Source organism: Lithobates pipiens, unplaced genomic scaffold (assembly GCF_037356315.1).
Source record: "Lithobates pipiens isolate NorthernLeopardFrog02 unplaced genomic scaffold, aLitPip1_a1.2 Scaffold_18, whole genome shotgun sequence".
Lineage (NCBI taxonomy): Eukaryota > Metazoa > Chordata > Amphibia > Anura > Ranidae > Lithobates > Lithobates pipiens.
In genome coordinates this window covers 124,810,206-124,823,132 of record NW_027507758.1, presented here as the reverse complement: position 1 = coordinate 124,823,132, position 12,927 = coordinate 124,810,206, and positions in this window count along the sequence as shown.

Genomic DNA, 12,927 nt, shown 5'->3' with positions numbered 1-12,927 from the left:
GCTTGTTGACTGTCGCTCAGGTGTGTTAATTTAAAAAATAAAAATAAAGTTTCTAATAGGAGCTTTAAGTGTTTTTAAAAACTACTTGTAGACCCAGCTCTTGCTGCCTTCTGCCTTGCTCATTTGTGTGCATGGTCTAGAACAAGTTATGACAAATTTCCAGAATTGCTCTGATTTCCATTCACATGCACAGAATCTTGTAACTCGAGGCCTGGTCAGTTGCAGTTGCCTACAAAAGAGGCCTCACTTTGATGCCTTTTGAAGGGGAATGTCTGTCTGGTGAGGCACTTGACAAATTCGTCACAGGAGGTATAGTAGTTATTCTACAGCAGAAAGTTCCAAAACCTCCATTCTCAGGGGCTTTTATCTCCAGAAACATCATCTCAATGTTCTACCCATACTCCCCCAAAGTCCTGTTCCTAAGGAAGGAGTGCCATCACTGCTCAGTTGGGGATGTCTCTTAGAGTTTGCCTGTCTCTGGATTACAGACATCTGGGTTCAATTGGAGTTTCTAAGGGGTACAAAATGGTTAAAAACTCCACCCCCTTCACTGCTTCTCTCAAATCAATCAAAAGTCTGCCTAGGGACAGTCAGATTTACAGAATGCCCTGAACAAGCTCTTGTCCCACGGAGCAGCTTTTCCACTGTAACAGGGATCTCTAACTCCTAGGGTGCAGACCGGTGCCAGTCTGTGGGCAGAGCAAGGTGGCACAACCTGCATTGTCACGTTCTGAGCATCAGAGGGCACCTGCTCCCCTTCTCCTAGCACCATTACTCCCTTCTCTTAGCACCGCTACTCGCTTCCCTCTCTATGGTCACAAGGGGTGGGAGGTGAGCTGGTGACAGGATCTCATAGCACTGGTTAGACCCAGGCCAAGGTGACAGGCTACAAACACAAACCCCCCCACAGTTAATGAGCTGCATTTATTTGTTGAGGTACACTGGATTTAAATACTTTTCAGTTTTACAGCTGCATATAGGAGGCTTTGGACATTGGCTAAAAAAAAGGTGATCAGTCCAGTATAACCCCCTCCCACACCTAGCATGCTTCCATTTTTGCTGGTGAGTGTAGATGTCTTCTCTACCAGGGGAAGTTTAGCTTTCCATGTGGAAACTCTGGGGTCTTTCTGTGTAAAGCGCTCTTATTTGGGAATGAACTTTCTCCCGTGGGCCAGCGAGACTGTACCTCACTGGATATTCCACCAGTACATCTCTATACTGTGTGGTCTAGTTACAAGATGCATGAAAAGTATATAAATTGAAATCCCTGAAAAAGAATCCACTTGTGTGATCATGTACATTTAAGAGGTCCTTAAGAAGCGGTCATTTATGCAAAACACAATGTCCCTAGTTCCTCATCTTGACAAAACAGCTATACATGTTTGTAGTGGATAATGTTTTGCTGGTATGCAATCCATCACAATTTGACATGTGTTTTTAATATTTTGTTAAAAATAAAGATTTTGTACATATGTTTTCTTACATAAGTGTATTTTGTGTGATCACTGGAGTTTTTTTTTTTTTTTTTTTAATCCTACTACCTACCTTTTGTTGCAATATATTTACTATAGGGATGATACCCTCCACTGGCAAATCTTTCTAGCTGATCACTTCCCCTATATATACCCAACAAACACACAAAGAAAACCTCTTGGTCTTCTAAAGAAGCAGACCCCACCCACACTAGAATCTTGGCGTTTCCCGGCTTATTACAGAAGCTGGCAACAGTGGCCATGGTTGCCACAATATAAGCAAAGTCCCTGGGATCTTCTAGCCTTTTCTCCAGAGGATAAATGGGTAGCGCCAATTTGCATGGACTCGTCTTCCCGTAGAGGTTGAGAGGACCCAGAAAGCTCTGATGAAGAAATAGAAATACTAGGGGGCAAAGAAACAACCCTCCTTAGCACCTCTTTCCCGTAAAACACTTGTCTATGCAGATGGTCACTTGCGTGGCTTCATTTAACAACTTTGGTTCAGGGCAGTGTACTAAAGAGTCTTTGAAGTCTGATAAGCCTAACCTGAATTGGCTTCTTAGAACCGAGTCAGATGCCCAGTGGCAGAAATCAGAAGAGTATTGTTCAGAGGTGTGTTTACCCTGATGCAATGACCTAAGGTTAGCTTCTGCGTGAGCATGGTCAGGATCATCATAGAGTAAACCTAGGTCCTAGCTTCATCTGAGCCTCGGGCTGGGTCATCTGCAGGGAGACTAAAAGCCCAAGACTGCGGGTGGCCCAGCAACCATATAATCCGGTTAATCCACTGTCCTTCAGAACCAGAAGAGTGTGGCTTCAGCTTAAACTATAGGCAAAACGTTTTCTTTCTTTCATTGACGGACACAGCTCCTTTAATTCTTGACTTTAGGGTTATCATGCCACCTTCGGGAGAGGACTAGGCAGAACATGTAAAAGACTGCACAGCACCGCCCAGGGGGCTGTCCCTCTAGCTATAGTTTTTTCTGTCTAGTGTAGAAGGACCGGGCTCCCTGAGGGAATCATTGGTCCTGGGAATTTTTTCTGCAATTTTGATCCTGTGATCTAAAATCAACAGCCGGGCTGGGTGACAGGCTGGATAATATAGATCCTTGTAGTCTCCCCAGCCTAGCCATCATGCGTGAGCAGACCCTAGCTACGCGCTGGGTCGGCCACCACATGCCCCTACTGCTCCAGGCGTGGCCGGTGAGCTATATGCTCCGGGGCACACATATGACTGGGCTACTGCTGTCTGTCAGTGTGCCATGGCCAACAGCCACCCGTACTGCTCGGGGGAGGGGTCTGTGGTGGAATGCATCCAGCAATCCCGACGGGGGGGGGGGTAAATAGGGCTCTCCCTGTCTCGGCAGGATGGCGCAGCTGGGCATTCCCTGGGAGGTTGACTAGGTGGTCTCTCTCTCCCTATCCCTCATTCCCTCCTCCTGCTGGGGCCCCTATGTGACTGGGCATGAGGTGTGCTTGTATGTACCTGGCTGTGGGGCTGCGTTGCCTTCAGGGTCCGCTCTTTCCCTGCTTTTTTCCTTCACTGTGAGGTGCCATCGCATGGGCCACGACCATTTTCCTGTAGCCTTATGCAGTGTATATGCTGTCAGCCATTTTCTAGAAGGTTCAGTGGCCATTTTCTTGGTGATTTTTTTTTGCTGGGGTGGCCATTTTCTTGTAACCTCAGCGTGGTTTACCTCTAGTGCTGGTGTCTGTGTACCTCAGAACAGCGCGTTTTTTACACTGGGCACTTGTCTTGTGGTGGGGGCTCTCAGTCTGTGAGCAGCTAGGAGGGTGGGATATTGTGTACCTTGCCTTAAGTCCCTGAGTTGTGGCAGGCGAGTGAGGATCAGCATGGCGTCAGAAGATGCATCAGAAAATGTTACCGCATGAAGGTTTGCCCCCGCCCGACTTTTGGGTGGGGGGTCGCCTTCGGGAGTTTGCAGCTGGGTGGACATTCCTACTGTCCAACCAATGGGTTTGTGAACTGGTTTCAACGGGATACAAGAGTTTTTCTTGTCCACCAAACAGATTTTTATTTTATTACATCAGGGGACACAGAGCCATAGTACTTACTATGTGGGTTATAGGGCCACTGATAGGTGATGGGCACTGGCACGCCCTAAGGCAAGAAGTGTACTCCCTATATAACCCCTCACACTACTGGGAGGGGTTATATCGTTTTTTTTGCCACTGTCTAAGGTGTTGGTCACAAGCAAAGATGTGCTGCGCTCCACTGGATCAGTTCTGATGTCTTTTTATGGGCTAAATGAATGGTACCCGGGCCTCGTGTCCGAAGAAACAAGGTTTTGCATGCAAACGCTTCTCTTTTAAAGAGCTGGACCCTGGGATGCAGTACTTTTTGGTAGTAAGGCAATAAAGTTTTTACTGGCAGGATACTGTCGCAGGTCACCTGAGGTTCCCTTGTTCCTGAAGGTTTCGGAGCCCACGTGAAGGGTGAAGATTGGGTTTACCTCAGATAAAACTGCTGCGAGGAAAGGTAAGGGAGATTTTCTCAGGAATTTCTCCTATGTATAATGCTGTCATGCCTATGTGTCACCACTGGGGACTGTGTTGAGCACTCACCAACCTGATGCTGGAAACGGCGCAGAAGCCTTCATTTCTCCTCTCCGGCCACAAGCAGATCCTCCGGTATGAAAGGGGGGTCTGGTTCTCCTGTGCCCCCAATGTTGGTTTTTTCTCCCCTTCGGGGGATTGATATGCCAGAGCAGTTTACTTTTTTTTTAAATGGAGTCAAACCGTGCCAGCTGCTCAGCTGAGGATTTAGGAATTTGTTAAAGCAGTGTGTGTGTGTGAAGCTGCTGCCTGGCTGTGGAGGGACAGAGCAGGGGGATGGCTTGTTTCAGTTGGTGACACAGGCATTTCCCTTTGACACATTGTACTTTATCAGGCTAGGATTAATAGCATCTAATGGCGCTGGACTGTAGCCTAACAGTGTACATTCTTTTGCTGGTAGTGCCTCTGCTTTATGCTTCAGGCTATGAGTGGTAATGGGACCAGGAACTCCTCTAAGGGTTCTAAAAGGGGTCAATGGTTTCACAATAAACTAAATCCATTTCCAAAAGAATTTCATCCTTCTCTGAGAGGGATGCGGCTGATCAGATGGAGCCGTCAGGGGGAACTGTTGTTGCAGCTGTGCTAGACACTTCAGTCCCTGTATATATCACACAAGAGGTTTTTTTCTTCTACCATTTGTAATTTAGAAAGAAGATTGATGTTATGATATCTCCCCATAGTGGGGCTAAACATAGCAGATTCCCATCTAGTGTGCAGGACCCTCGTATTGAGGTGCAGAAGGCTGTGGATCAGGTAGATCTTCCCAAATATTTGTAAGATACTTATTTATCCTCTTCCGAGGATCCTAATATAGAAGGAGTAGCAATGCAAGACAGGTTGCTTGTGCACTCCCTTACTAAATTAGTTCAACCTTTTTGCTGCCTGCAGCGCTGGCTCTTGAGGAACCCACCACTAATTTGGGTTCATTATAACCTCCCCCATCTGGGGATATTTTTTCCTATTCATGCATGGCTTATATATTCTGAATGGGAACATCTGGATAAACAGTATTATCCACCTAAGAAATTCTCCACACTTTATCCTATGGAAAGGATTTCTATAAGAAATAGGGGGTTCCAGCAATTGATGCCGCAATCGCCTCAGTGAGCAAGAATCCATCATGTCCGGTGGATAATGCGCTGATGTTAAAGGATCCAACAGATAAAAAGTTGGAACTTCTTTCTAAAAGCAATACGTCTTTAGCAAGTTCAGTAGCGCAGCCGTTTCTTGCTGCAATTGGTGTATCTCAGTCCATCAAGGAACAGTTTACGGAGATACTTAAGATTCTGCCTGATCAGCAGGCCCAACAATGGGCCTGGCGTATTAGACGCACTATGTTTCACAGTAGATGCTATGAAAGATTCTACCATTTAAGTCTCACGGCTTATGCTTGGACTAGTGCATTCTTGCAGAGTTTTATATCTGAAAGATTGGTCAGCCGAAGCACCCTGTAAAAAGCTCCTAGCCAGTTTCCCCTTTTTTTTATGGTGAACGCCTATTTGAAGACGATCTGGATAAAATGCATCTAAAGGATCTCTAATGGGAAAGCTCTCTTTTACCAGTAAAGAAGAAGTTCAAATATTTATCCTTTAACCATTTCAGCCTCGGACCAATAAACACCTTAAGGACCAGGGGTCTTTTTACAATTTCGCACTGCGCTGCTTTAACTGGTAATTGCGCAGTCATGCAATATTGTACCCAAACAAAATTTGCGTCCTTTTCTTCCCACAAATAGAGCTTTCTTTTGATGGTATTTGATTGCCTCTGCGATTTTTATTTTTTGCGATATAAATGGAAAAAGAGCGAAAATTTTGAAAAAAAATGATATTTTCTTCTTTTTGTTATAAGAAAAATCGAATAAACTAAATTTTAGTCATACATTGAGGGCAAAATTTATTCAGCCACATGTCTTTAGTAAAAAAAATGTCAATAAGCGTATATTTTTTGGTTTGCGCAAAAGTTATAGCGTCTACAAACTAGAGTACATTTTCTGGAATTTACACAGCTTTTAATTTATGACTGCCTATCTCATTTCTTGAGGTGCTAAAATGGCAGGGCAGTACAAACCCCCCCCAAATGACCCCATTTTGGAAAGTAGACACCCCAAGGAAACTGCTGATGGGTATGTTGAGCCCATTGAATATTTATTTTTTTTGTCCTAAGGGATTGAATAATGACAAAAAAAAAAAAATGTACAAAAAGTTGTCACTAAATGATATATTGCTCACACATGCCATGGTTATATGTGGAATTGCACCCCAAAATATATTCCGCTACTTCTCCCGAGTACGGGGATACCACATGTGTGGGACTTTTTGGGAGTCTAGTCGCGCACGGCATCCCGAAAACCAATCACCACCTTCAGGATTTCTAAGGGTGCAAATTTTTGATTTCACCCCTCACTACCTATCACAGTTTCGAAGGCCATAAAAAGCCAAAATAGCACAAAACCCCCCAAAATGACCCCATTTTGGAAAGTAGACACCCCAAGCTATTTACTGAGAGGCATGTTGAGTCCATGGAATATTTTATATTTTGCCACAAGTTGCAGGAATATTACAAACTTTTTTTTTTTTTTTGCACAAAGTTGTCACTAAATGATATATTGCTCACACATGCTATGGGCATATGTGAAATGACACCCCAAAATACATTCTGCTGCTTCTCCTGAGTACAGGGATACCACATGTGTGGGACTTTTTGGGAGCCTAGCCGCGTACGGGACCCCGAAATCCAAGCACCGCCTTCAGGATTTCTAAGGGCATAATTTTTTTATTTTACTCCTCACTACCTATCACTACCTATCACAGTTTTGACGGCCATAAAATGCCAAGATGGCACAAAACCCCCCCAAATGACCCCATTTTGGAAAGTAGACACCCCAAGCTATTGGCCGAGGGCCATCTTGAGACTATTGAATATTTTTTTTTTGTCCCAAGGGATTGAATAATGACAAAAAAAAAAAAAAAAAATTTTTTTTACAAAAAGTTGTCACTAAATGATATATTGCTCACACATGCCATGGTTATATGTGGAATTGCACCCCAAAATATATTCAGCTACTTCTCCCGAGTATGGGGATACCAGATGTGTGGGACTTTTTGGGAGTCTAGTTGCGTACGGCACCCCGAAAACCAATCACCACCTTCAGGATTTCTAAGGGTGCAAATTTTTGATTTCACCCCTCACTACCTATCACAGTTTCGAAGGCCATAAAATGCCAAAATAGCACAAAACCCCCCCAAATTACCCCATTTTGGAAAGTAGACACCCCAAGCTATTTACTGAGAGTCATGTTGTCTGAACGAAAAAAAAGAGATTGATCGGTGGGTATGCCCACCATTAGATACCTCCCTTCATCCACCCACTTCTAATGATGGACATACATGCACCATTTATATATGCCGAAGCATGGGGGCATCCTCCCGCAAAAAAGAGTGTGCCGCGTACATACGTTCAAACTTTTCCATGGGCAAGCCCCCTGTCGGAATTTTGACCGTATGTACGCGGCATTAGGAGCAAAATCGCTCCTCCACCCCTTATGCCCCCATGCTTCGGCATATATGCTCTTTTTTAACTGTGGTGGTGAAATCACCTCCTACAGCACTGGAGTCACGGCTTTATGTATCGTGGGAGCAAACGCTGTTGCTGTCAAGATAAATAAATCCACGCTGCAGCTGAATGGCGTACCTGCTAAGCAAATTATGGTTAACGTTAAAACAAAGTAACATCACAGGAAAACCTGACCATACCATACCTGCAAAGCAAATGCCAAAAAAAACTGTAAAAAATAAAACATTTTTTAACACAACCTGTGCCTAAAATATATATATGCCGAAGCATGGGGGCATCCTCCCGCAAAAAAGTTATGCCGCGAACATACGTTCAAACTTTTCCACGGGCAAGCCCTCCGTCGGAATTTTGACCGTATGTACGCGGCATTAGGAGCAAAATCGCTCCTCCACCCCTTATGCCCCCATGCTTCGGCATATATGCTCTTTTTTTAACTGTGGTGGTGAAATCACCGCCTACAGCACTGGAGTCACGGCTTTATGTATCGTGGGAGCAAACGCTGTTGCTGTCAAGATAAATAAATCCGCGCTGCAGCTGAATGGCGTACCTGCTAAGCAAATTATGGTTAACGTTAAAACAAAGTAACATCCCAGTAAAACCTTACCATACCATACCTGCAAAGCAATTGCCAAAAAAAACAGTAAAAAATAAAACATTTTTTAACACAACCTGTGCCTAAAATATATATATGCCGAAGCATGGGGGCATCCTCCCGCAAAAAAGTTATGCTGCGTACATACGTTCAAACTTTTCCACGGGCAAGCCCTCCGTCGGAATTTTGACCGTATGTACGCGGCATTAGGAGCAAAATCGCTCCTCCACCCCTTATGCCCCCATGCTTCGGCATATATGCTCTTTTTTAACTGTGGTGGTGAAATCACCTCCTACAGCACTGGAGTCGCGGCTTTATGTATCGTGGGAGCAAACGCTGTTGCTGTCAAGATAAATAAATCCACGCTGCAGCTGAATGGCGTACCTGAAAACATGAAAAATGGTTAACAATAACACAGTAAACCGTAAAGTTTAAAAAATTTGAGAGAAGAGAGAGAGAGAACAATAAAACGACAACTATTTTTGGTTTTTATATTTTATATTTTTTTTGGTTTTTTTATTTTACTTTTTTTTTTTTTTTTATACACTTTTTTTTGAACTGTAAACTGTAACTGTAACGGTTCGGGTCTCTCAAAATGCGATGGCATCTTGGGAGACCCTGTGTAAGTGTGCCTAGCCTGTGAAATGCTGTACCCTACGCTAATACTTCACTAGTGTGTGGTAGCGTTCAAAACACTCACCCTGACAAAGACCAGGATTGCCAGGACAGCGTGGACAATAAGAACGGGTGTCACGCCTATATCCGCGCTTGCTACAGACACGACATCTTTTTTTGGGGGGCTCGTTGGGTAGGGGTACTCGGGAGGACATAAGAATAATGCCTCTCATGCAGCCGGCTTACTGCATTTGGTTGGGAATGGTGAGGTACAGGACCCTCTGGATACAGAAGCTCTGTGACAACCTCTCTTTGGAAGAAAAGAAAGGTTAATGTCCCGTCTGAAGTTTTGTATAGCACAAAAGCATTCAGCAAAGCCAATTGGAATAAGTAAGCAGACACTTTTTTGTACCAGCGTCTGGTCTTACGGGAAGTTAGATACGGCGCCAACATCTGGTCATTGAGGTCCACCCCTCCCATATTTTTGTTATATTCGTGGACACAGAGGGGTTTCTCCACAATACCAGTCACCGTAGAAATTTGGACCGTCGTGTCTGCATGAAGGGAGGTAAGAACGAAAACATTCTTATTATGCCTCCACTTCATAGCGAGCAAATTATTACACCGATAGCAGGCTCTCTCCCCCAGCCTAAGACGGGAATCTACAAGCCGCTGGGGAAAGCCCCGGCAATTAGGTCGCACGGTGCCACATGCTCCAATCTGATGATCAAATAAATGACTAAACAGTGGCACGCTGGTGTAATAGTTGTCCACGTACAAGTGGTACCCCTTTCCGAATAAGGGTGACACCAATTTCCACACTATCTTGCCAGCGCTTCCTATGTAATCAGGGCAGTTCTCCGGCTCTACGTAACTATCTTTACCCTCATAAACCATAAAGCTCCATGCATAGCCTGTGGCCCTGTCACAGCACTTATAGAGCTTGACCCCGTATCTGGTACGCTTGTTGGGAATGTACTGTTTGAATGACAAGCGACCAGTAAACTTAACCAGGGACTCATCAACGCAGACAACTTTTTGGGGAGTAAACAAGTCTGCAAAACGTTGGTTGAAGTGGTTTATGAGGGGCCGAATTTTGTAGAGCCGATCGTATTCAGGGTCTCCACGTGGACGACAAAGTTCATTGTCACTGAAGTGCAAGAACCGCAAGATCTGCTCGTATCGTTTCCTGGACATGGAGTTAGAGAACACGGGCATGTGGTCAGCCGGATGCGTGGACCAATAAGCCCGCATCCGCATGAATTTATGTGTGCCCATGTTGAGGGAAAGGCCCAGAAACGTCTTAAATTCGGAAACCGTAACTGGTTTCCAATCTCTGGCAAGAGACGGCAACTGGGGATTAGCGGCGATGTGTTGACCAGCATATAAATTGGTTTGGTCCACAATAGATCTATAGAGATCTTCCGTGAGATACAGAGAATAAAAATCGAGTGGCGTAAAATCATCTGTATCCACCTGAATACCGGGTTGGGCAGTGAATGGGGGAAGTACGGGTTCTGCAGAAGTGGTGGGCACCCAATTAGGATAGGCGAATTCTGCAGGAAGGGCACTATGGGTACGACGGGCCTGTCTTTGTCTTCTTTTTGGTGGCAGCGGGACACTACTTGTGCTTGCCACCTCGCCAGCTTGAACTGCACTTATGGGACTCGCCACGTCACCACGTGATACTGCAGTGCTGGATGTACGTCCAGGGTGTACTAGGCCGCTGGTGCTTGCCAGTTCACCAAAAGGATGAGCGGCGCTAGTACTGGCTCTATACTCCATACGAGGGACTTGCGGTTCCTGCACCTCAACAACATCCTGCAGCTGAATGGCGTACCTGCTAAGCAAATTATGGTTAACGTTAAAACAAAGTAACATCCCAGTAAAACCTTACCATACCATACCTGCAAAGCAATTGCCAAAAAAAACAGTAAAAAATAAAACATTTTTTAACACAACCTGTGCCTAAAATATATATATGCCGAAGCATGGGGGCATCCTCCCGCAAAAAAGTTATGCTGCGTACATACGTTCAAACTTTTCCACGGGCAAGCCCTCCGTCGGAATTTTGACCGTATGTACGCGGCATTAGGAGCAAAATCGCTCCTCCACCCCTTATGCCCCCATGCTTCGGCATATATGCTCTTTTTTAACTGTGGTGGTGAAATCACCTCCTACAGCACTGGAGTCGCGGCTTTATGTATCGTGGGAGCAAACGCTGTTGCTGTCAAGATAAATAAATCCACGCTGCAGCTGAATGGCGTACCTGAAAACATGAAAAATGGTTAACAATAACACAGTAAACCGTAAAGTTTAAAAAATTTGAGAGAAGAGAGAGAGAGAGAGAACAATAAAACGACAACTATTTTTGGTTTTTATATTTTATATTTTTTTTGGTTTTTTTATTTTACTTTTTTTTTTTTTTTTATACACTTTTTTTTGAACTGTAAACTGTAACTGTAACGGTTCGGGTCTCTCAAAATGCGATGGCATCTTGGGAGACCCTGTGTAAGTGTGCCTAGCCTGTGAAATGCTGTACCCTACGCTAATACTTCACTAGTGTGTGGTAGCGTTCAAAACACTCACCCTGACAAAGACCAGGATTGCCAGGACAGCGTGGACAATAAGAACGGGTGTCACGCCTATATCCGCGCTTGCTACAGACACGACATCTTTTTTTGGGGGGCTCGTTGGGTAGGGGTACTCGGGAGGACATAAGAATAATGCCTCTCATGCAGCCGGCTTACTGCATTTGGTTGGGAATGGTGAGGTACAGGACCCTCTGGATACAGAAGCTCTGTGACAACCTCTCTTTGGAAGAAAAGAAAGGTTAATGTCCCGTCTGAAGTTTTGTATAGCACAAAAGCATTCAGCAAAGCCAATTGAAATAAGTAAGCAGACACTTTTTTGTACCAGCGTCTGGTCTTACGGGAAGTTAGATACGGCGCCAACATCTGGTCATTGAGGTCCACCCCTCCCATATTTTTGTTATATTCGTGGACACAGAGGGGTTTCTCCACAATACCAGTCACCGTAGAAATTTGGACCGTCGTGTCTGCATGAAGGGAGGTAAGAACGAAAACATTCTTATTATGCCTCCACTTCATAGCGAGCAAATTATTACACCGATAGCAGGCTCTCTCCCCCAGCCTAAGACGGGAATCTACAAGCCGCTGGGGAAAGCCCCGGCGATTAGGTCGCACGGTGCCACATGCTCCAATCTGATGATCAAATAAATGACTAAACAGTGGCACGCTGGTGTAATAGTTGTCCACGTACAAGTGGTACCCCTTTCCGAATAAGGGTGACACCAATTTCCACACTATCTTGCCAGCGCTTCCTATGTAATCAGGGCAGTTCTCCGGCTCTACGTAACTATCTTTACCCTCATAAACCATAAAGCTCCATGCATAGCCTGTGGCCCTGTCACAGCACTTATAGAGCTTGACCCCGTATCTGGTACGCTTGTTGGGAATGTACTGTTTGAATGACAAGCGACCAGTAAACTTAACCAGGGACTCATCAACGCAGACAACTTTTTGGGGAGTAAACAAGTCTGCAAAACGTTGGTTGAAGTGGTTTATGAGGGGCCGAATTTTGTAGAGCCGATCGTATTCAGGGTCTCCACGTGGACGACAAAGTTCATTGTCACTGAAGTGCAAGAACCGCAAGATCTGCTCGTATCGTTTCCTGGACATGGAGTTAGAGAACACGGGCATGTGGTCAGCCGGATGCGTGGACCAATAAGCCCGCATCCGCATGAATTTATGTGTGCCCATGTTGAGGGAAAGGCCCAGAAACGTCTTAAATTCGGAAACCGTAACTGGTTTCCAATCTCTGGCAAGAGACGGCAACTGGGGATTAGCGGCGATGTGTTGACCAGCATATAAATTGGTTTGGTCCACAATAGATCTATAGAGATCTTCCGTGAGATACAGAGAATAAAAATCGAGTGGCGTAAAATCATCTGTATCCACCTGAATACCGAGTTGGGCAGTGAATGGGGGAAGTACGGGTTCTGCAGAAGTGGTGGGCACCCAATTAGGATAGGCGAATTCTGCAGGAAGGGCACTATGGGTACGACGGGCCTGTCTT